We start from the raw sequence: 21,175 nt of genomic DNA, 5'->3' as shown, positions 1-21,175 counted from the left end.
TTTCCTTTAACCTGAAGGTTTTAAGACATATTGGTGTGGCTAAGGAGACGCTATGCCTGTTAATGACATCCTTTGTATATGCTGTTGCAGAACACAGGTTGTAACTGCTGCTTCATTAGCTAAAACAGCTTCCAAAGATCAGATTCATTTCTTCAACCCCAAAGGTTTCTTAGGAAGCCAGAGACTGGAACACTAAATAACTCTTACTAAATTCTTACTAGATTCTTACTAGGATATTAAATAATTCTTAATTCTTGTAATGTCTGTCTTCTGGTTTGCTTCACTAAGGGGTTTACAGGCACCAGAAACTCAACATGACTAAAATTTCTTCTCCTGCGATGTTACCCAAATCATTTAAGAGCATCGTCTTTGCCTTAATCACTCAAGTTAGAAACTGTGGGTTTTTCTTGGGCTTGTACCTTTTCTGCACATTGGATAAGTCCTGCCAATGCCATCTCTAAAAACTGTCTTGAACAACCCTCCCCCTCCATTCTCAGTTTACCGTGACCCTTTTCTTACTCAGACCTTCCTCATGCCTCCTGGGACTATTGCAGCATCCTCCTAATAGGTTTCGTTATTTTCTGCCTCATTCCATCTGATTTGTTGTGTATATTCTAGTTAGTTTTTTCTCCTCAATGCAGACTTAAACATATTGCATTTTCATTTTCTGCTCAAAATGCTTTTGAGGGCATCCCTTGACATAGACTGAGTTCTCACTCGTTACTATGGCATTTAGAGCACTTTACTCCAACCTACATTTCCAGTCTCTTTTTCTGGTATAAAATATTTTATAACAAATTTTTAGAAAGAGTATTGTCTTTATTACAAACAGACAGACAGGGGCCAAACCCCGGCTGTGCACCTTTCAGCTGGTAACTCTGAGCATGTTACTCTGCCTCAGCAGCAATAATACAATGGTTGAGAGCAAGGACCCAGGAGTCCCTCCACCTGATGTCACCTCTTATTGGTGACAAAACCCTGGGTAAATGACTTAAGCACTCTAGACCTCAGGTTCCTCATCTTAAAAACGGTCTTTGCATCTGTGTAGTTGAACTGTTATGCAGTTTAAATGAATCAATTCATGTAGAATGTTTACAACAGTGCCTAATATATAGTACGTGTTAAATAGGTGTTTGCTCTTATTATATGAGACCTGCTTATGAGACCTGCTTTCCACATCTGTAAAATGGGGGTAATACTACCCTCTTATCACACAGAGGTATTTGGTAGTTAACTAAAATGATATAAGATCATCCATGTGAAAGCACCTAGAATAACTTCTGGTACAGATTAGATATTCAGTTCTTTCCATTACCCAGATTTCAACTTAAAACTTATTTCTGCCTCTTGGGAGCTTCTATAGCCATTTGTTTGTAGCATAAATACAGCGTCAAGTCACTCTATATTATAATTATAATCATATATATATATACACACATTCTGTATATATAGAATGCATATGTATACATGTATGTAGATACATATGTTTGTATATGCATGTACTTTAAAAAAATTGTTAGCTTCTTCTTAAGGGAGGGGGATATGAATTATTTACTTCCAGATCACTAACTCATGACTCGGTGACTTTGAGTGTGTTACTCTGCCCCAGTAGCAGTAACATAATTGTTGAGAGCATTCTGTTACTACAACAGGTGCAGATGGGTGAGGCAGTATAGGTAATTATTATGAATGCAGCCTCTTGAGACAAACACAGGTCTAAATCTCAGCCCTGCCCCTTACTTGCCACAGGATCTTGGCAGATTACTTACTCTCTCTAGTGATACTACCCTCCACATAGGGCTTGATGAGGAGTGGACAAGATACTCAAACGTAAAGGACAGTGACTTGATCATAATAAAAGCTCCATACATGTTGCCTGGTAATCATACTTTACAGATATTTGTTAACCTTAATTGTTTTCTTGGGAATGCATAAGCTTCAATACCCTGACTCTGTTAAAAAATTTTACAGTTCTTTTATTCCTTTAGATTATGATATGGATGGATGATGGAAGGAAGGATCCATGAATATAATATTTGAGTTTCAGTTACTGGCCTTTACTTCTTCCAGAAAGTCAGGCCAAAAGGTAAGGACTGAAATGGGAAGCTCTATAATGAAGGGCAGGGTGAAGCAGAACCTTCCTTATTTTCGCTAATAAATAAGACAGAGAGGCCACCCTATGATAAGGGAACAACCTTTTCCATCATGTCTTCATTGAAATTGAAGAAACGAAATGAGCACTGACGGAGAAGGGTGACATCACCCTGTCATCTGCTGTCCCTGAAATACCACTTCCTCTTGGTGGGAGCATGACGAGACAACACAGAAACGCAGTTTGGTCCCTCTCAGAGGGACTGTCAGCTCTTCAGATGCTCACATGCAATGAAAGGGTGTCACTGACGAACCCGGCTACCTAATCCTAGAGGAAAAATAGAAGACATAACATACAGAAATGCATAAGACAACAGAAGAGGACTGTTATTTGCAGACAAATACTCTTAAAGGTATTTTATAGTATGCCCTCAGCCCCATCACCACCACACACAGACACTACCATCCAATTTTACAAAAATAAATTTTGTGTGTCAGATTTGTGCTAGGCATTGTTTTAGATGCTGTAGGAAATCCTGGTGGGGCAAAGGCAAAGATTTGTCTGACCTAGTAATGCCCTCAAGAAAGTTTATATTCTAGCGGAAAGATAGAAGTGTTCCAAGGTCATTGATAACCTATGAAATGATGCATAATAAACACATGAAGAGTAAGCAAAGAGCCATGGGACCCTGAGGAGGAAGACTTCTCCTGGGTGAAGGGAATTAACATCTGTTAATTTATATACAAAGTCTATGAAATCAGTGTGTTGAAGAGATATCTGCACTTCCATATTGACTGCAGCACTCTTTACAATAGCCAAGCCATGGAATCAACCTAAGTGTCCATCAACAGATGAATGGATAAAGAAAATGTGCTGTATAGGCACAGTAGAATACTATTCAGCCTTAAAAAAGAAGGAAATGCTGTCATTTGTAACAAAATGAAATGAACCTGGAGGACATTATGTTAAGTGAAATCAGCCAGGCACAGAAAGACAAATACAATACGATCCCACTTATATGTGGAATCTACAAACGTTGAATTTATAGAAACCAAGAGTAAAATGGTGATCACCAGAGACTGGGGTTAGAGAGATTGAGGAGATGGTGGTCAAAGGGCACAGAATTTCAGTTGGACAGGAGGAATAAGGTTAAGAGATCTATTGTGCATCATGGTGACTATATTGTGTACTGGAACATTGCTAACAGAGTAGATTTTGAGTATTCTCACCACAAAAGTAGGTGAGGTAATGTGTACGTTAATTAGTTTAATTTAGCCATTCCACAATGTATACATATATCAAATCATGTTGTACACCATAAATATATGTATTTTTTACTTGTTAATTAAAAACTTCTTTAAAAACAGAAGCTACTATGTGGCGCATGCTATGCTGGGAATTTTACCCATTTTTTTTTCCAACAGAAAAGTTGAATGAGGTCAGTATTATTAACTCTTTGACAATGGGTTATTTGGAACCTCAAAGAGTTTAAGTAACTTGCCTGCGTCATGCATTAGCAGTAGTCAAGGTAGCACCCAGCTCCAAGGCTGTCTGATGTCAGTCTTGGCAGTTGCCTTTCCACTAGAGATAATAGAAGGCAGCTTTTGACTGGGGCTTGAAAAATTTCAACGGGTGGAAAAAAGGAATGTAAAGCAGACAAGAAGAGAAGGCTTGTCACTCCAAGGAAAGGATGGCGTGTCACGAGATAACCCAACACGGTATCATCCATATCATCCATGTTGCCATTAAACAGATCACACACTCTTTCTACAAGACAGACCCTGTACTTGTCCTTAAGAGATATGGGTGCATAGGACAAAAACCCATAACCTTGCACATATGAGTCAAAATATACCCGAGGAATCATGCAGAATATGGAGTATATTCAATGCCTAATGTGGCATTGATGTGTTATGAATCATGGTTATTTTATCTAAAAGAGAATGACTGAGAATATGAAGAGGTATGAGAAGGCACTGGCCTGGAATTTGGAGGATCTCAGGCTGGCCTTGATTACTACATCCTGACTTTGTGACTCTGGGCAAGTTAATCCATTCTCTGGCCTGAGTTTCTTCATGGGGGGAGTGAAGGTTTAATTTACATGATTTTGAACATCTTCCTTCCAGCTCAAAGCAGACACTGAGGAGCTTTGTTAAATTAATTTTGTTCTAACAGGTCTTCTTTTCAGTATTCTCCCCCATTTCTCCCCCAAGACGGCTAATGCTGTTTCTTGGAAACATTGATTGCACACCTCCACCCTACCTCAGAGGGGAGGGGAGCCAAGCAAAAGTGTCTCTCTGAGGAGGAAGGTGGAGTTGCCCACCTGCCCAGGGCAGTAAACATTCCTCCCTGGCTGTCAGCTGACTGTGGTTGGGGAAACCCAGCCTGGAAGATCTCTAAGGCTGTGTCTCCGTGCCTGAAAATGACACTACAGCCCTGCATTATTCACCCAGCTACCAACTGTGTTTACAAAATAGGACTGGCAAGTTCTGGATAATTGGCCACTCCTGGCTAAAATTATAAAGTCACTACGTCATTGTGCTTCAGCACAGTGGAAACAACAAAAGGTAGAAAATGGATTCATTTGAGGCCCATTTTAAACATTTAGGTCATTTATTACCACTGAATCCCTAATTCTTTCTGTGTTCACAGTAAACGTCGGCTTATTCTTGGACTGCTAAATACACAAACTAAATGATCTCTTCTGAGGTACTCTGTTGGAAGTCTGGCTACCTTGTGCTTTTATTGAGCATTTAAAATCCTTGAGTTTCACTCTTACCTCTGACACTAACTCTCTGTCATCTCAGATAAGCCACTAACCTCTTTGTGCCAATTTTTCTCATTGGTAAGATGAGGAAGTTGGACAAGATCTGTAGTTTCATTCACTAGATTTAAAAACTTTTTTTTTATTACCATTGATCCCACATTTTGAAACATTCTCACTCTCAAAAATTTACATTTATTAAGTAAAAATTAATACTAGGAAAAACACTGCTTAAGTAATAATTAACATTAGAAAAATTCAGCTTTTCCTAGTATTTTCACTGACCATAGATGTCTATAATTTCTAGTCAGAAGTTCTGATCACAGTGAGGTACCCAGTGTGACCACATTAAGATGATGTCATTCCAGACATAAGAGAAGACACGTGACATTTTCTCTCACCTGGGTAGGGAGGCTGACCACAGGAACACTTGTGATTTCTGGAAAGATGTGAAAGGTTGAAAAGAGCTGGAGGAACCAAATTGTCAAAAGCACAGGCAGACCTGGGTTTAGAGTTTCATTTTACCATTTGGTAGCTATGTGACTTTAGGAAAATGACTTAACTTCACTCAGCCTCATCATTCTCATTTTTAAAGTAGAGATAATCAGGAAATTGTATGTACCCTGTCTATCTCACAAGTTTCTTTTCTAACAGTTAAATTAAATAATGCATTTGGAAAGTTGTTCAAAACTGCAAAACCTGAAACAAATGAAAGTTGTTACTCCTAGTGTTGTAAATATTCTCATTCCAAATATTATTAGAATATTAGATTGTAACTGACAACTTCTCAGACTCATATTCCACCATCCATCCTGTTAGATGTATGAAATAATTTGACTCTGCTTCTTTCCTTTATTCATAAAGTAATTTTTTTCTTATTATTATTACCTTTGTGGTAAAATTCACGTTAAACTTACCATTTTAAGATGTAAAATGCAGGGCTATTAGTATAGTCACAGTGTTATGCAACCATTACCACTATCTAGTTCCAGAATATTTTTGTCATCCCAAATAAAATCCCATACCTATTAAGCAATTGCTACTCATTCTACCTTCTACTCCCCCTCCAGCCTCTGGCAAACCACCAATCGACTTTGTGTGTCTATGGATTTTCCTTTTCTGAGCATTTCATATTAGTGGAATCATACAGAATGCGGGCCTTTTGTGTCTGGCTTCTTTCCCTTAGCATAATGTTTCCAACCTTCATCCATGTTGTAGCATGTATAGAACTTTATTTCTTTTTAGAGCTGAATAATATTCCATTGTATGAATATGCCACACAGAGTGGTTTTAACTTTTGTGGATTATTGCCTTCTTTGAAAATCTGATGACATACACAAACACACTCTTCTCGCCACAAAACTGCATGTAATTTCAAGGCATTGAAAGATACCCCCAAGTCCATTAATGTACCCCAGATTAAGATCTCCTGCTCAAGTAAGAGACCTTTTCCTGAATTCTCCTATTCGTTCGTTCACTCATTCATTCATTCATTCATTCTAACCATTCATTTATAATTACTAATTGTATGTAAAGTGCTTTTCTATGGTGGAAGGCATGAGAATAAAAGTGAGAAAAAAGTGGACACTCATGGAGCTTGCTTTCTAGTGGTGGGAAGCAAATAAATTCAATCTGATTTTTACCATTGATCCCACATTTTGAAACATTCTCACTCTCAAAAATTTACATTTATTAAGTAATAATTAATACTAGGAAAATATATTAATAAAAATAATACAGGAAGCAAATAAATTCAATCTGATTATTATTCTAGGAGAGGAATAATACCAAATAATAATTATTAATTATAATAATAATTATTATTATTCCAGAAAAGGAATAATCTAGCAAAGAGGTCTAGATAATGTTCCTTCTTCCTGTGATGGGGCAATTCTATCTTTAAATTATGAAACAATTCAGGTGAACATGTGGATTTTCTCAAATTTTTCTTTCAAAAAGTCTACAGTTTGCTATGTTTCATAGTAATTGAGAGCACAGGCTTGGGAGCCAGAGTCTACCTTTTCCATGAAATATCTGTTTCACCCCCACCCCAGAAAGTTAGTTACCTCTCTTTATATATTTTCATCTATAAAATGGTAATAATAATCCTATATAATTTATCCTTTTTACAACAACCCTACTCAATGAAATAAAGTATGTAAAACAACTAAGACACCTGAAATACAGATTTTGCTCAATAAATGGGGGATCATTTGTTTACCAAACAATTGCCGATTGCCATTCTCTCCTGAAGTAAAGCTCTTTTGCATGCTGCTTAACCATGGGGAAAAAGGAAGTGTTCTGTCACATGTGTTGTTTTAGTCAGAAAAAGAAGGAAGTGGGATGTGTCTTACAAGGCTGGAAGAGAAGGAGCTGGGCTGTTTCAGCCTCACCAGTACATACTGGTTGATGTTTCACCTCTCTGTCTCTATTTTGAGAATCATTCTGGATTTTCCTGAGATTTGGGTTCATGATGTCTTGTTTCTGCCTTAAAGGCAAAATCTCCCTTACCCAGCCTCTTCCTTCTGTTTTCTTCTGGGTCTCTGCTTTGGAGAATTCTTCCCTGGCCTTGTTTTCTCCTCTCCCTCACCAGCCCTGTCACTCAATTCCCCTTATCCTGCTTTCTTTCTCTTCATAGCATTTAACCCAATTTTTAATCTCTAGTGCATAGAACAGGGCTGGGCACTAGCAGACACTCAAGGAAATATTTATTGGACAGACCAATTTATTGAAAATCTCAGTATTCATGAATTTTGTATTTCCTGCCCACTTGCTGTTAGGTGTGGCTCAATTACTCATTTTGGCCAATGAACTGTATTGAGTGGAAGTGACAATGTATCACTCTCAGGCAGATCCTTAATGAGCCAGGGCAAGCTATTGATTCTCTTTCCTTCTGTTGTGTAGCTAACCATGTGTGAGATTGTAGCTGCATTGTCATCCCAAGTCCCAGAGTGGCTACAATGAGTGGAGCCTTCCCTAATTTCTTGTGATGGGCATGTTACATAAAAAAGAAATAAATCTTTACTGTTTTAAGCCACAGAGCCTTGTGGGTTATTTGTTACTGCAGCATAACCTATATTTTCCTGACTGATACAAGTGCCAACCTTATAATTTAGTCTTCTTACTCTCTCTCCACAAAAGAGATCTGTTAACACTCAACTTCAAATAAAAAACCCATGATTAGAAAAAATAGATGTGGCATTATAGTACTATCTTAGGTCGCATCTACATCTAATTTATTCACAAGACGTCTACGGAATGATCATTGGTCAGCTCCTACTTCACGTACCGCACTTTATTTAGCACTGGAGAATGAGATTAAGTTTTGGAAATCATTTCCTTCAGGTAGCAGAGGTTTCTCCACATGAGACCTCCCTACCCCACCCCCATCCCCAGGCCCTGTACCATTTGTTCTTCCTCAGCCTCCGCTGCGATGACTAAATCTGCACAGTCTCTGACCAACTTTAGCCCTTTTATGTTCATAAGACAGACAATTATCTCAATGCTCAATTTCAGATTAATTGAAGTGTTGGTGTAGTAGAAAAAAAATAAGAGATTTTGTATCAGAGAACTTTGGTTCAATCCAGGAACCAAAAAGCTCCATGATCTTGACTAAATTGCTTAGTTTTTCTGAAACAAAGGACCCCAATTATAAAATTGGGATGACAATGTGAGTCTAACCAAAATTCTTGCAGATAGATGTGTTTTGGAATTCAGAATTTTTTAGATTTTAGAAAGGTAATATGTTGCAAATGATGCATAAATTGAAACAAACCAAGTAAGACCTGGGAAGCCCTTCAAAAGGAAACACACTACTATTTCTGCAGCAAAATGTATCATAGTCAAGTAAATGGGATGAAGACTATGAAGAGGCTTTGTCATTACATGAGTTTTCCCAGAACTTTTGGTTTTCAGAGTTTTAGAAAAAAATTATGAAGAAGGTATTGTGGGCCTGTAGCTGTATTTTAGGTTGTTACTATTTCATTATTATGTTATTATTTCAAATAATATGTTATTATCTCATTTTTGATGTATATAAAATGAAATAAAATAATGTATATGAAAATAAAATCATGTATAGAAAAAGGATATCTTGTAGAATGTATATAAAAGGGACATTTGAACAATGTCACCATAAAAATGAGAATTGTTATATCTTCACAGCACAGAATTAGTAGTTCATTCAATAACATTCCACATAACATTCAAAAATAACAATAATATGCAGTCAACATCTACAACATGTTAGTCATTTCTCTAGGTGCTGGCACTTACGTTACCAATAAATCAAGGCTGAATTTCTTCTCATCAATCTCTTTCCCAAAAGATGCATGTGCTTCTGTGTAATCCTTTTGTCTTAGTCTGCTTGAGCGCTATAACAAAATACTTTAGACTGAGTAATTTGTAAACAACAGAAATTTATTGCTCACAGTTCTAGAGGTTAGGAAGTCCAAAATCAAGGTGTCAGCAGATTTGGTACTGGTGAGGGCTCACAGATAGTGCCTTCTGGCTGGATCCTCACATGGTGGAAGGCGTGAACAATCTCCCTCAAGCCTCTTTTGTAAGAGCACCTATCCCATTCATGAGGACTCCATCCTCGTGGCCTAATGACTTCCCCAAAGCCCCAGGTCTTAATACTATTGCATTGCGAATTAGGTTTCAACATATGAATTTGGGGGGAAACACAAACATTCAGACCACAGTAACTTTCCTACATGTGTGCACACACAGAGCCAGACTTTTGATAGTTTCTTATGCTTATTAAGATACTTCATTATTTGGGGCTTTAAAAAATGTGTCAGATAAATTAAGTTCTCTACTTTTCAGAACAAAGTCCTAGAAGGTCTTCTGGTGAGTCACATTCTGAGCAGGAAATCTGGCATTGAGGCATAATTAACATTCAGGTTGCCCCCAGTTTCTATGGAGATGAGTCTAGCCCCTCGGGGGAGTAGTGATGGATGTGTAATCTCCAAGATAAGTAACTGACAGGTAAGAAATTTTTCTTTCTCAGATGCATTAATTATTCACATTCATTATTCATCAAACACTGCGAATTTCTATTTGGAAATTGGACCAAATAGAGATATTCTTCCTGGTCCACTTCCTATAATCAAATTCTCCTAGGGACTGCTGAGAGTTTGAATAGGTCTGCTGTTTGGTCTAGTTTAATGGCAGGTGTTTGTTTAATGTCACCAGATGATGGAATAAAGACTAAACACCTTGTGGACTACAGAAGCAAAGACTTGCATGGGCTTCATCCTCTCCAGGCACTGATATTTCCTTCCTATTGTTTTCTCCTTCTAGAATGTAAACTTAGTAAGAACTCAGACCTTGCTTGTCTTGTTCACCAGTGCATCTTCAAGCTCCTATAACAGAGTATAGACACTTGATAAATATTTTTTGAATGAATGAATGAGGTTTGGGTCAGGGGATGGCAAAGTCCATCAGAGTGAATGCATATGTGAAATGTCATATGGGAGATCCAGCCCTGGTTCTTTAATGGGAATTGCTGTCCACACCCTTCCCTGGCTAAGATAAAACATACAAGGAGGCACAGAGAGAAGTAATTGGGGCAAGACCCTTAGTCCTTTCCATGATCGGCACCTCTTGGCACATTCTTTAAGTTAATTCTTATTGCAAACACTGCCTTTTTATCAGTGTATCTGAACGTAGACCTGTATTTTGCCTGATATATATCCCGGGACCATGGTCAGTCAAGAACTACTGACGGCCTCAACAGTCCAGGCTGTGAAACCACCACAGTGCCTAGTCTCAATATAGAGCCATGGCCCAAGGTCAGTTCTCTAAGAATTAATTTGAGGAAACAAATTCACTGAATGCCTATTTGCCTAATGACCAATCTTCCAAAAACAGGCTTTCTATAGTAGGATCGACTTAAAAAGTGGGCAGACATTGGGGTTCTAAGGAATGGTTTCAAGGGCCTTTGAGTTTTCCAGTAGTGTCTTTTTTGCTCCATTAGTCTTGCCTTCATTAGAGCCGCCTCTTCCTGGCAAGTCAAAGCTTCATGTTTTTGGATCTGTGACTTTTTGGCATGAGGTTTTTTTTTTTTTTTTTGTATTTCAAATCAGGTGTTGTGTATGTCTTAAATGTCAGGAATATTATAAAAGATAGAGCAGGTGTCTCTTGTCTAACACATTCTAAATCTAGTTTACTGCCTAAATACATGTGAACTGGTTCAAACAAATTAATATTTTGTTTGGGCTTTGAGCAAACCCAAAAGTATTTTAGGATCTAAATTACTAAATACAACTTGGATGCAGCGAGTCATCTGACCTGACCTGTGGACACAGCCTCTGCATCTGTTGAGAGGACTAAAGGAGTCTAATTCACAGTTACTGCAAGTATAATGGAGCTGAGAGGACTGTGTGAGCAATAGCACCAATGTAAGAGTTATCATAGATTAACACACTACTGGTTCTGATGCAGCACATAAGACAAGTACCATGGGAATGCAGAGGAGAAAGCAATTAGGGAGATCAACAAAGTTTCACAAAGCAGCTATGGTGAACTCGGCCTTGAGAGTAGGGTTTTCCTGGTGAAGAAAAACATTCTAGGCAGAAGAAATAGCATACACAAAGACTCAGAGGCACCAAAGAGTCCTGTGTATTTGGAGAATAATGAACAGAAATTGCCATAGATTAGGTGGGAAGTCATTGGTGTTAATTGATAGGTTTGATAGAAGCCGATTCTTGAAGGGTTTTGTATGCCATAGTAAAGGATAGAGTTTTATTTAAGGAACCACTGAAAAGCTTCATTCATTCTACAAATAACTTTTTCGGTGAGCCAGTGTGTGCCAAGCATGGTTGTAAGTACTTGTAATACATCAGAATAATAATAAAAAGAATATTCATGTACTCACCACCCAATTTAAAAACTAAGAAATTGTCAATCCTTATGTAAGTCTCTGTGTTCCCTTGTCAATGGAATCCTTCTCCTTGCTCCCCAAAAGTAACCCAAACGCTAAGTTTTATGTTTGTCATTTTCTTGTTTTTCATTTCAGTTTTACTCATATGTGAGGAAGGGGGCTTAAGAAATATTTGCCCAATTGATAAATAAAAATAAAAATATATGCCCCTGTGTGGGTGGTCTCCAGGGCCCTTTCTCACAGATATTGCTTCTACTTCTGTTGTCATAATTCCAGTGCTCCCAACCAGTCTTCCATCCTCAGTTTTCTTGACTTATATGCTGGTGTATCTCTGTATGAAATTGTTCTATTTACTATTGAAGTAACTTTATACAAATTACTCTTGGAATCCCTTTTCTTTGACATAGCACCTGTTTATAATTTTTATCTCTTCTTTCTATCTTTATCCACACGTAAGTGGAATAATCACAATTGTAGATATTTTATGTTTTGTGCTTCAGGTTTTCACTTTGTACGGTTCTGTAGTTTTTGTATTTCTAGATAGTCTTTGTATTAATTATTTTTATGACTGCACAATATTCTATCAACCAAATATATTATAATTTGTTTGATCATAATTAAATTGCTGGATAGTCAGGGTGCTTCCCATTTTAAATGATTGTAAGTAGCATCGCTGCAAAAACCTTTTCACTTAAAAGATTTTTTTGTCTTTTATTTCCTTAGGATATATTTTCATAAATGAGATTATTCAGTCAAAGGCTTGATGAATTTTGTGGCTCTTGTTACCTGAGGGGCTTGCTTTATTTTTAACATAATTGTTTCTTTTTCTGATTATAAAAGTAATTCATGCTCATTTCTGAAAGATACGGAAATGTATAAGGAAACAAAGAAACTCCCATAATCTTTCCCCACAAAGGTAACCGTCATTACCTTTTTAAGAAATTACCTTAAATTTTTATTTCATCATTAACATTCTGGTATATTTCTTTCAACATTTATAAAATTGGAATTATGTATTATTTTGTAACCTGTTTTTTAAACTTGATCATCAGCTTTTCCCAAGCTATTGAATATTTTTTAAAGAAAGTATTTTTTAATGGCCACGTAGTACTGTGTTGTGTGGCTGAGTATTAATCCCTTGTTATTGAACTTTTTAATGTTGTAAATGAAAATTCTTATATAAACCTTCATGAGAATTCTGATTGTTTTCTTAGTGCAAATGTTTGGAAGCAAAACACAAAATGAAGGATATGAAAACCCTCAGTTTTTGATCCATGCAGGAATAATGCTTCTTGACTCATAGTAGTCCTTTGCTACCCTATACTTTGCTACTTCTATTGCTGCTGTAACAGATTACCACAAATTGAGTGGTTTACACCAGGGATCCCCAAACCCCAGTCCCCACAGCAGGAGGTGAGCAGTGGGCTGGTGAGCATTACAGTCTGAGCTCTGCCTCCTGTCAGATCAGCAGTGGTATTAGATTCTTATAGGAGCACAAACCCTATTGTGAACTGCACATGCGAGGGATCTAGGTTGCATGCTTCTTATGAGAATCTAATGCCTGATGATCTGTCACTGTCTCCCATCACCCTCAGATGGGATTGTTTAGTTGCAGGAAAACAAGCTCAGGGTTCCCACTGATTCTACATTACAATGAGTCGTGTATTTATTTCATTATATATTACAATGTAATAATAATAGAAATAGAGTGCACAATAAATGTAATGTGCTTGAATCATCCCCATACGATCCCCCCACACTCTGGTCTGTGGAAAAATTGTCTTCCATGAAACCAGTCCCTGGTGCCAAAAAGGTTGGGGACCACTGACTTAAACAATACAATAATATCTTACAGTTATGGAGGTCAGAAGTCCAAAATGGGTTCCACTGGGTTACAGTCTAAGTGCCTGCAGGGTGGTGTTCTTTCCGAAGGCAGTAGGCCAAATCCATTTCCTTGCCTTTTCTAACTTTCTGGAGGCTGCCTGCATTCTTTGGCTCATGGCTCCTTCCTCCAGTTTCAAAACTAGCAATGATGAGCCAAGTCCTCCTCACACTATTGTCTCTCTAGCTCTCTCTTCCACCTCCCTCTTCCATGGAGCTGCGTGATTACATGGAGCCCACCTGGACTTCTAGTGTTTTTCACATGCCCAGACACAAAACAGGTGCATGGTAAGCATTAGACTGATGATGTGACAGCACATCAGGTAGGAGTGAACACTGGGCTGTGAGTTCTGTTGCTGTGACTTTTGGGCTTGGGCAGGTCACTCAGTTCCATTCCATCCAATTCAGTTGGCATTTGTAACATCCTGTGACAGGTCAGGCCCTAGGAAACAAGCTGAAGACACAAAGAAGAGGGATACAAAATCTCTGCCCTCAAGTAACCTTCAAAATATACCTCTCTTAAACCTTAGGCTTTCATCTATAAAATAGCAACAATAATTGTATTGATCCTACTGGGTTGTTGTGGAGGTAAGATCCAATTAAGTACATGCAAGCAAATTGTAGAGAGCAATTCAAATATGGGGAGTTCTTACTATTTTAAATGTTTGACAGTTGTTTTCCTGAAAAGATAAGGCAGCTTAGGAAGACGATGCATCTTGATAAACTTTTCCTCCATCTTCTGTAAGTGTAATCCGTGATATGATAACCACATCATTGTCAGAGGACCTCTGCATTTCTTTTTCTAGATGTTTATTGAGAGGTCTGAGTTGTAACTGTACCTCTGTCTGTATCTGGAATGATACAATTTCCAAAGCCTGTCTAAAGGATTTCTAGTCCTGTGAACTGGCCAATACGATTTCTTGAATCATCGCCCAGTGCGGACCCAATTTATATTTGGAATCTCATGCCATCTTGAAGGAATATCATCCAGTGCCAGGGTCTTCTCTGAACTAATTGGGCTTTGGCAGTGATGTCATTCCATGGTGGGCGTTTGTGGAGATTATGGCAGCAACAACTCAAATCTCATTTTCGGCAGTGTGTGCCCATGTGTGCAAAGAGGCTGCTCTCTTCCCTCATGTGCAGTCACTCCGCCTGCTGAAGTTTCACTTCTGGTCCCTTTTTGAAGACAGGAGATCAGTTAGCTATTTATACCCCATGGCTAGAAGCATTCCTCTCTTTCCACGCTATGTGCAATGATGTTTTCTGTTATTAATGTGGCTTAAAATAAAATTAGGCAAAGACATCATCAAACTTATTGAACTTTTGATAAGTAGGAAGCAGTCATAGAATCGTAGAGGGAAATACCTTCTAGGGTTAAAATTATAGTCTTTGGAAACAAGGAAACCTGTTTGAATGGCTATCCAGCCACTCCAGCTGTGTGTGTTGGACAACAGACTTGTCCAAGCCTTGATTTCCTTACCTGTAAAATTAGGGTAATATCTTTTGTCTCCTTGGGTTGTGAATTAAATGTCACCCAGATTTATGGCTGTCTCCTATGTCTGCTGACTTTGCTGACCTCAGATTTTCTTTCTATCTTGCCAAAAAATCTTCATCTCCCAAGAGTATTAGGGAATAAGAAAGAGTTTTCTGGTGATTTCCTAGGGGAGATGGAGAATGTTTTATCACATGTCCTACAGTGGGACTTTCACAATCCCCAGTATCCCTCCTGAAAGCTGTCCTCAGCCTATCTTCTATTATTTATGAACAATTCAGTCCTGCTCCAAACTTTCACACCATCGCACAGCCCACGGTCATGTTGCTGCTCAGCAGTTCAGAAGCCTTGCCATTAAATGGGCATCCACTTGTCTATCAGAAAAATTTTTTTAGCAGTCATCTGATGTTACTTCACTATGATTTTTGGGGTCTCATCTCTCACTTCAAATTCTCTATCAAAATACTGCTTGCAATCGTACTTGTTTTCTTCCCAAGAGGTGTTCCAAGAGGGAATATAAAAACAGCTTCCCCCCATTTTGCTACATTTGTTTTAAATTATACAATACATGCAAAACATTTAGTACAAAGCCTGCACCAGCATAGTACATACTCAACAAACAAAGGTTTATTAAAAAAAAAAAAAAACACAGCAAAAGCAATATAGCAAGATACATAGTTTTGCTATATCTGGAACAACCACACTACTTAGGATGAATGTCTTTGTTCCTTAATTATTAACATTCTATTAGAAAAAGAGCTAGAGATGCCCAAGGCACAGTAGGCCTCAAGGGTGTGTCATTTGAGGCTCAAACTTCCATCCGAAGACCTGGGCACATGTCTGCACAGACAGTTCAGTAAGCCATCATCTACCTCTAACTTGCAAAGATATGGGGTATAATATAATTTTATTAAGAAAAATAAATAATTGACCACCCTTCTGTCTTCTACAAGCAAGTTCCATTGACTCAACCCCTTACCTCCCACCCCCGAGGCCCCCTGGTCTCTCAGTGTCCCTCAGTGAGTAGTTATTGGTATTCTTAGCTAGCTTAGTTGAGAGGTGTCTTTTTCTGAGTCATAGTAAGTCTGTTCAGACTTCCTTCCACCACTGTGTCACTTGTCAGCTATTCTGCTGGCCTGGTGACTTTTTATCCATTTAACTACAGAGAATATATTCTGGGCCAGACACTTAGCCAAAGGCTGGGGAGACAGTGGAAGAAAACATGCATCTTAGAAGAACCCACCTTCCAGTCACACGGAGAAGTCAGCTGCACAACAACTTGATGAGCTGAGCGTTCAAAGTGGGGCAGATGGGAGGGATTTATTTTGCTAAAGGAATAGGGAGCCAATGAAGGTTTCAAGAGCTCAGACATTTAATGTGGGCCCTGGGGGACAAGTAGAGATTTTACTAGGCCATGAAGGAGATGATAGAAACCATTCCAGACTCTTTGGGTGTGCCAGAGGAATCCAAGTTAGAACTCTATGAGGAAAAGGAAACTCAAGGAGACAGAATTTAGGCCTTTTTCTCTGTCATACCTCTCCATCTGGAAACCCAGATCTCTGAACAAAGTATGGAGGGCTTTGTCTTTTCCTTTAATGGGGAAGACCACTCCCTTATACATGAGGATTCTTTTCCTCCTTATACAGAGATGTTAAATGCCTTGCCCAAGTTTGCATGCTTAGTAGGTAACAAACAGAACCTAAATCCAGTGCCTGTCATAGGGCCTGGCCCCTAACATGTGGTCAATAATCAATTTTGTTGCATGAATAATGATTGAATAAATTAATAAATGGATGAACAAACTCAGAGTTCCTGACTCTTGTATAGTATAATCTCTGCTACTTGGTACTTGTTGTTATTTGATCATACTACTAGCAATCATTGACTGTTATCACCATACATTGCAGCATTACTCAGACCTTGGTAAATCCCTAAATTCATGAAATCCTCTGTAACACATACATTTCTCCCAAATATGAAAATTTTGCACAGGAAAGGAAGTCTATCAGACAGCTTTAAACATTGCTTTCTATTCTTTCTGCCTCCAGTCTCAATTCCTTTCCATTTCTCTTGCCCATGGTTATTAGGGGCTGGGCAGAATCATACCCTGAACTGCACCCTTAATATGCTTTCCATGTGGCCATTCTATGATCTGCAGGCCAGAGTTGCTTCTCTACCACAGGGTTAGAGGCTCCAACTTGACGTTTCTTCTTTATCTTTCATTTATTTTCACATTCATTTGATAAATATTTATTGAGCACCTCTTAAAAATCAGACCCTGTACTGGATACTGAAGATACAAGCATAAAAAGACAGCCACACTGTCTTACCTCATGGAGCTCCCTATCTAGTGGAAGAAACAGTGAGAAATGAAATTTATGCATATGATTGTGTAATGTTCCTTTTGGTAAGTGCTACAAAAGGGAAGTAAAGACACTTCCCTAAGGGGAGTAGGCAATGGCCCAGTAAATAGTGGGGGAAAGACATTCCTGGCAGAGGGCACAGCATGGGTAAAAGCCCTGCAGTAGGACAGAACTTAGATTTCCCAGGAGATTTAGACTCACTCACGTGGCTGTAATGCTTGGTTCACCAACAGCCTTCCAGCGGCTTCCTACTGCATTAAGAGTACACTCCAAAGTTCTTACTCAATGAACAGGACCCCACATGGCCCAGAGCCCTACAACATTTTGGATCTCATTTCCTCACCACCTTTTCGCCAGCCTCGTTTGCTATTCCTCAAAAGTGAGAAACATAGTTCATTTTCCAGGCATCTATATTTTTCTCTCTCTGCCTATGACACCTTCACACCAGATATCTTCATAGCTCACCTGCCATTCCATTCAGATATGTGCTAAAAGATTACCTTATCAAAGAGCCTTCTCTGATAGCTCTACCTACAAAAGCAACCTTCCCCGACTCTCTGTCCCATTACTCTGTATGTTGTTCTTCATTGCACTTACCACCACCTGACATTTTTATTTTATTTGATGAACAACATGTAGCCTTCCATTACCTTGGAAGGGTCGTGAATGACGGTATCTTGTTGACTGCTGTATCCCTAGCACTCAAAACAGTGCCTGACCCCTAATAGGCATGCAACAAATATGTATTTACTAACAGTTGAATGGAAAGGTTGATATAAGACCAGTTCAAAGATAAAGCCAGGAGTCATACCCTGTGATGCCATGTAGCCACGTCACCATTTTCAAAACCTCATATCCTTCCTGAATACTCTGTGCACTATCATGCCTCTGGGCTTGGCTCAGATCTTTCTACCTGCCTGCAATGCTCTTCCCACCCCTTTGCATTTCCATCTCTATCAATGCAAGTCCCATTGGCATAGCCCATTGCTTGAACTTTCACACAGCATGTATTTAATTTCCCTCTGGATTCTAGCGAATGGGGTACGTGTTTGACTCCTGTCCCCAAATAGAGAGCTCCTAATATAATGGGTGGGATAATGTGGACTCGTGCCTGGTTCCTGTCCCAGCACAGAGTTTGACCCCAAGTAGCACTCAGGAAAGTCTTTGTATAATTGGATGACAGGAAGGCAATAATAAAGGAGAGTGAATAATCCAAGTAAGGTCTGGGAGCTGAGTCAAAGTCATGGTTGGATTTGAGGGAACATATAGTTAAGAGCATGAACTAGAGCCTGGTTGCCTAGATTTTGAATCTGGTTCTGTCATTTACTAGTGATTTACTTAACCTCTAAAGGCCTCAGTTTTCACATCTGTAAAATGGGCATAATAATAGTATCTCTCTCATAAGATTATTATGAGGTTTACATGAATTACTACAGGGAAGTATTCGGAACAGTACAAGAAACACAATAAGTATATAGAAGCATATTGTTTAAAAATATATTTATATAAAATCAAGGATGTCATCTATAGGTAGGAGAACTTAAAGTCCAGGAGAGGCCTGAACTTGGTAGAGCGGCAGTATCTGGAGATGTACTTGGGAACTCGAGCAGAACAACCAAAGGCAAGGAGATCTTGAGGGCCAAAGCTCAGTCTAGGCCGGGGCTCCAGACATTATTTTGCAGAAGAGGAGACTGAGAAGTGGAGAGGAGTTCCATCATGGCAGATGAGTGCTGACTACTCGAGTCTATGGCCCTCAGTCTAATGTGCCCCTGATAATTTCCTCACAGCTTACCACAGAAAGCCAATAATTCATTTCCTTGATGGTGGTTTATTATTTATTTTCTTGTTTTTTCCCTCCTCGTTTCTCAGAACAGTTCAGGTAGCTTATAGGAAACGTACATATTACGTAAACTATAGATTAAAAACAAAATTAGGACTAGAAAATGTATACATTAAAATAAGAGGCCAGAAGGCTGGTGAGGTGGGACAGGAGAGGGCACTGATAACAAACAGAACCCAAGGGTCTGCAGGATTGTTATTTTCATGTGCAAGTTAAGTTCTGAGCTTTCTGATGGCCAGAGTGAAAAGAGACACACGTCAGTTGTATAGAAGAGAAAATCAAAGTGTTTTCCTAGTTCTTATCCCTAAAAAGTTTCTCATTTGTGCGAGGGTCATCAAAATGATGTTGAAAGAAAAGCTCTTCTTCTTTTCTTTTGAGAAAAGGTTTTGCTCTGTCACCCAGGCTGGAGTGCAGTGGCATGATCTCAGCTCACTGCAACCTCTGCCTCCTGGGCTCAAGCGATCCTCCTCGTCAGCCTCCCTAGTAGCTGGGATTACAGGTGCATTCCACCACACCTGGCTAATTTTTTGTATTTTTTGTAGAGACAGAGTTTTTCCATGTTGCCCAGGTTGGTCTTGAACTCCTGTGCTCAAGGGATCCATCCACCTTGGCCTCCCAAAGTGCTGGGATTACAAGCTTGAGCCACTGAGCCCGGCCAGAGCTTTTCTTCTGATGATCTCCATTCTCATGTCCTTGAGCCATCTTGGCTGATGGGTTATCCAGATATTTTCCCTGAGGTAGTTATAACTTCTGGATTTGCTTGAAAAATCTTAGATCCTCATTCTGATCTGCTGTAATTATGGGGTTCCCCTGATCAACCAAGAACTACATTTCTGATTCAACCTCTTAGAATTTCATGGTTTTGGAAGCTCTTAAAGGTCATCAAGCCCAACATCCCTATCCCACTCACCTTCTGATGTTTGAATATTCGCTGCAACAACTCCATCAAGTGGCTGTCTAGCTTTTTCTTGCATGCCTTCAGTGACAAGGAACTCACTATCTTCCAAGGCATCTAATTTCATATGTCCATGACGTTGTTTATCTTATTTCATTGACATCTGAATCCTGGTCATACCTATCGAAAGAGGCATTTCATCACCAAGGAAAGAAATCGAGTCAAATTGGCCAGCAGGAAGAAACTCTTTGGGAATCCTTAGCTTCATTAGAAGTAGACTTTTGTTCAAATGAAGTGTTAAAATTAAAGCAGTATATATCTGAGTGGGGCCAATTGGCATTAACTCATCTTAGCATATGGTGTGCTTCCTTTTATATGCATGTTTAGCAGCTAGTGGGTACCAAACCTCACACAGCTCTCAATTGCTAGCACTAATGAAGGATCTGTTTGCCTTTGGGGATAAAGATGGTATCACTGATTCACAGTTGTTTTTCCAGGAGTGAAGAACAGATTTTACTTCCTCATCCATACTCTCTTGCCTGGCCCTTTCTCGTCCCTACTACCACTACCCTAATTCAGGCCTCATTGTTTCCTGCCAGGATGGTTCACCTGCCTCCAACTGGCCTCCTTGCCTTTGGTTCTGGCCCTGCCTGGTTCGAGATCACATTGCCAGAGGGATCTTCATAAGCACAGATTTGCTGTATCACTTCCAGCTTAAAATCCATCAGTGACTCCTGTTAGTGCCAGTGTGGAATCCAAACTTCTTAGCATGTAAGAAAGGCAGGGCGGGATCACAGGGTCACTTGGGCCATCAAATGGTACAAAACTAACAGTCCTCATTAGGAACATTTGAGCCCCTAAAGGCATGCCAATTCTTCTGGAACAATAGCTCACATCTATGTAACTACAAATTTCTTAGCTTATTCACTGAAAAAGTTAATTTAATCTCCACATAGAAGAAA

The 21,175-nt window shown here is 39.1% G+C and overlaps 1 long non-coding RNA gene across 1 annotated transcript in view; it reads left to right on the top strand.

The window, feature by feature from the left end:
* Positions 1-21,175, top strand: part of LOC134759792 (uncharacterized) — a 105,028-nt gene that overhangs the window by 70,043 nt on the left and 13,810 nt on the right. The window contains exon 3 of the long non-coding RNA XR_010136567.1: positions 20,813-20,984. This is a non-coding gene — a long non-coding RNA (uncharacterized LOC134759792). The remainder of the gene's footprint in view (positions 1-20,812; positions 20,985-21,175) is intronic.

Source organism: Pongo abelii, chromosome 13, assembly GCF_028885655.2.
Source record: "Pongo abelii isolate AG06213 chromosome 13, NHGRI_mPonAbe1-v2.0_pri, whole genome shotgun sequence".
Classification (NCBI taxonomy): Eukaryota; Metazoa; Chordata; class Mammalia; order Primates; family Hominidae; genus Pongo; species Pongo abelii.
The sequence above is the reverse complement of the archived record's forward strand: the minus strand, read 5'-3'. Positions and strand labels throughout refer to the sequence as shown.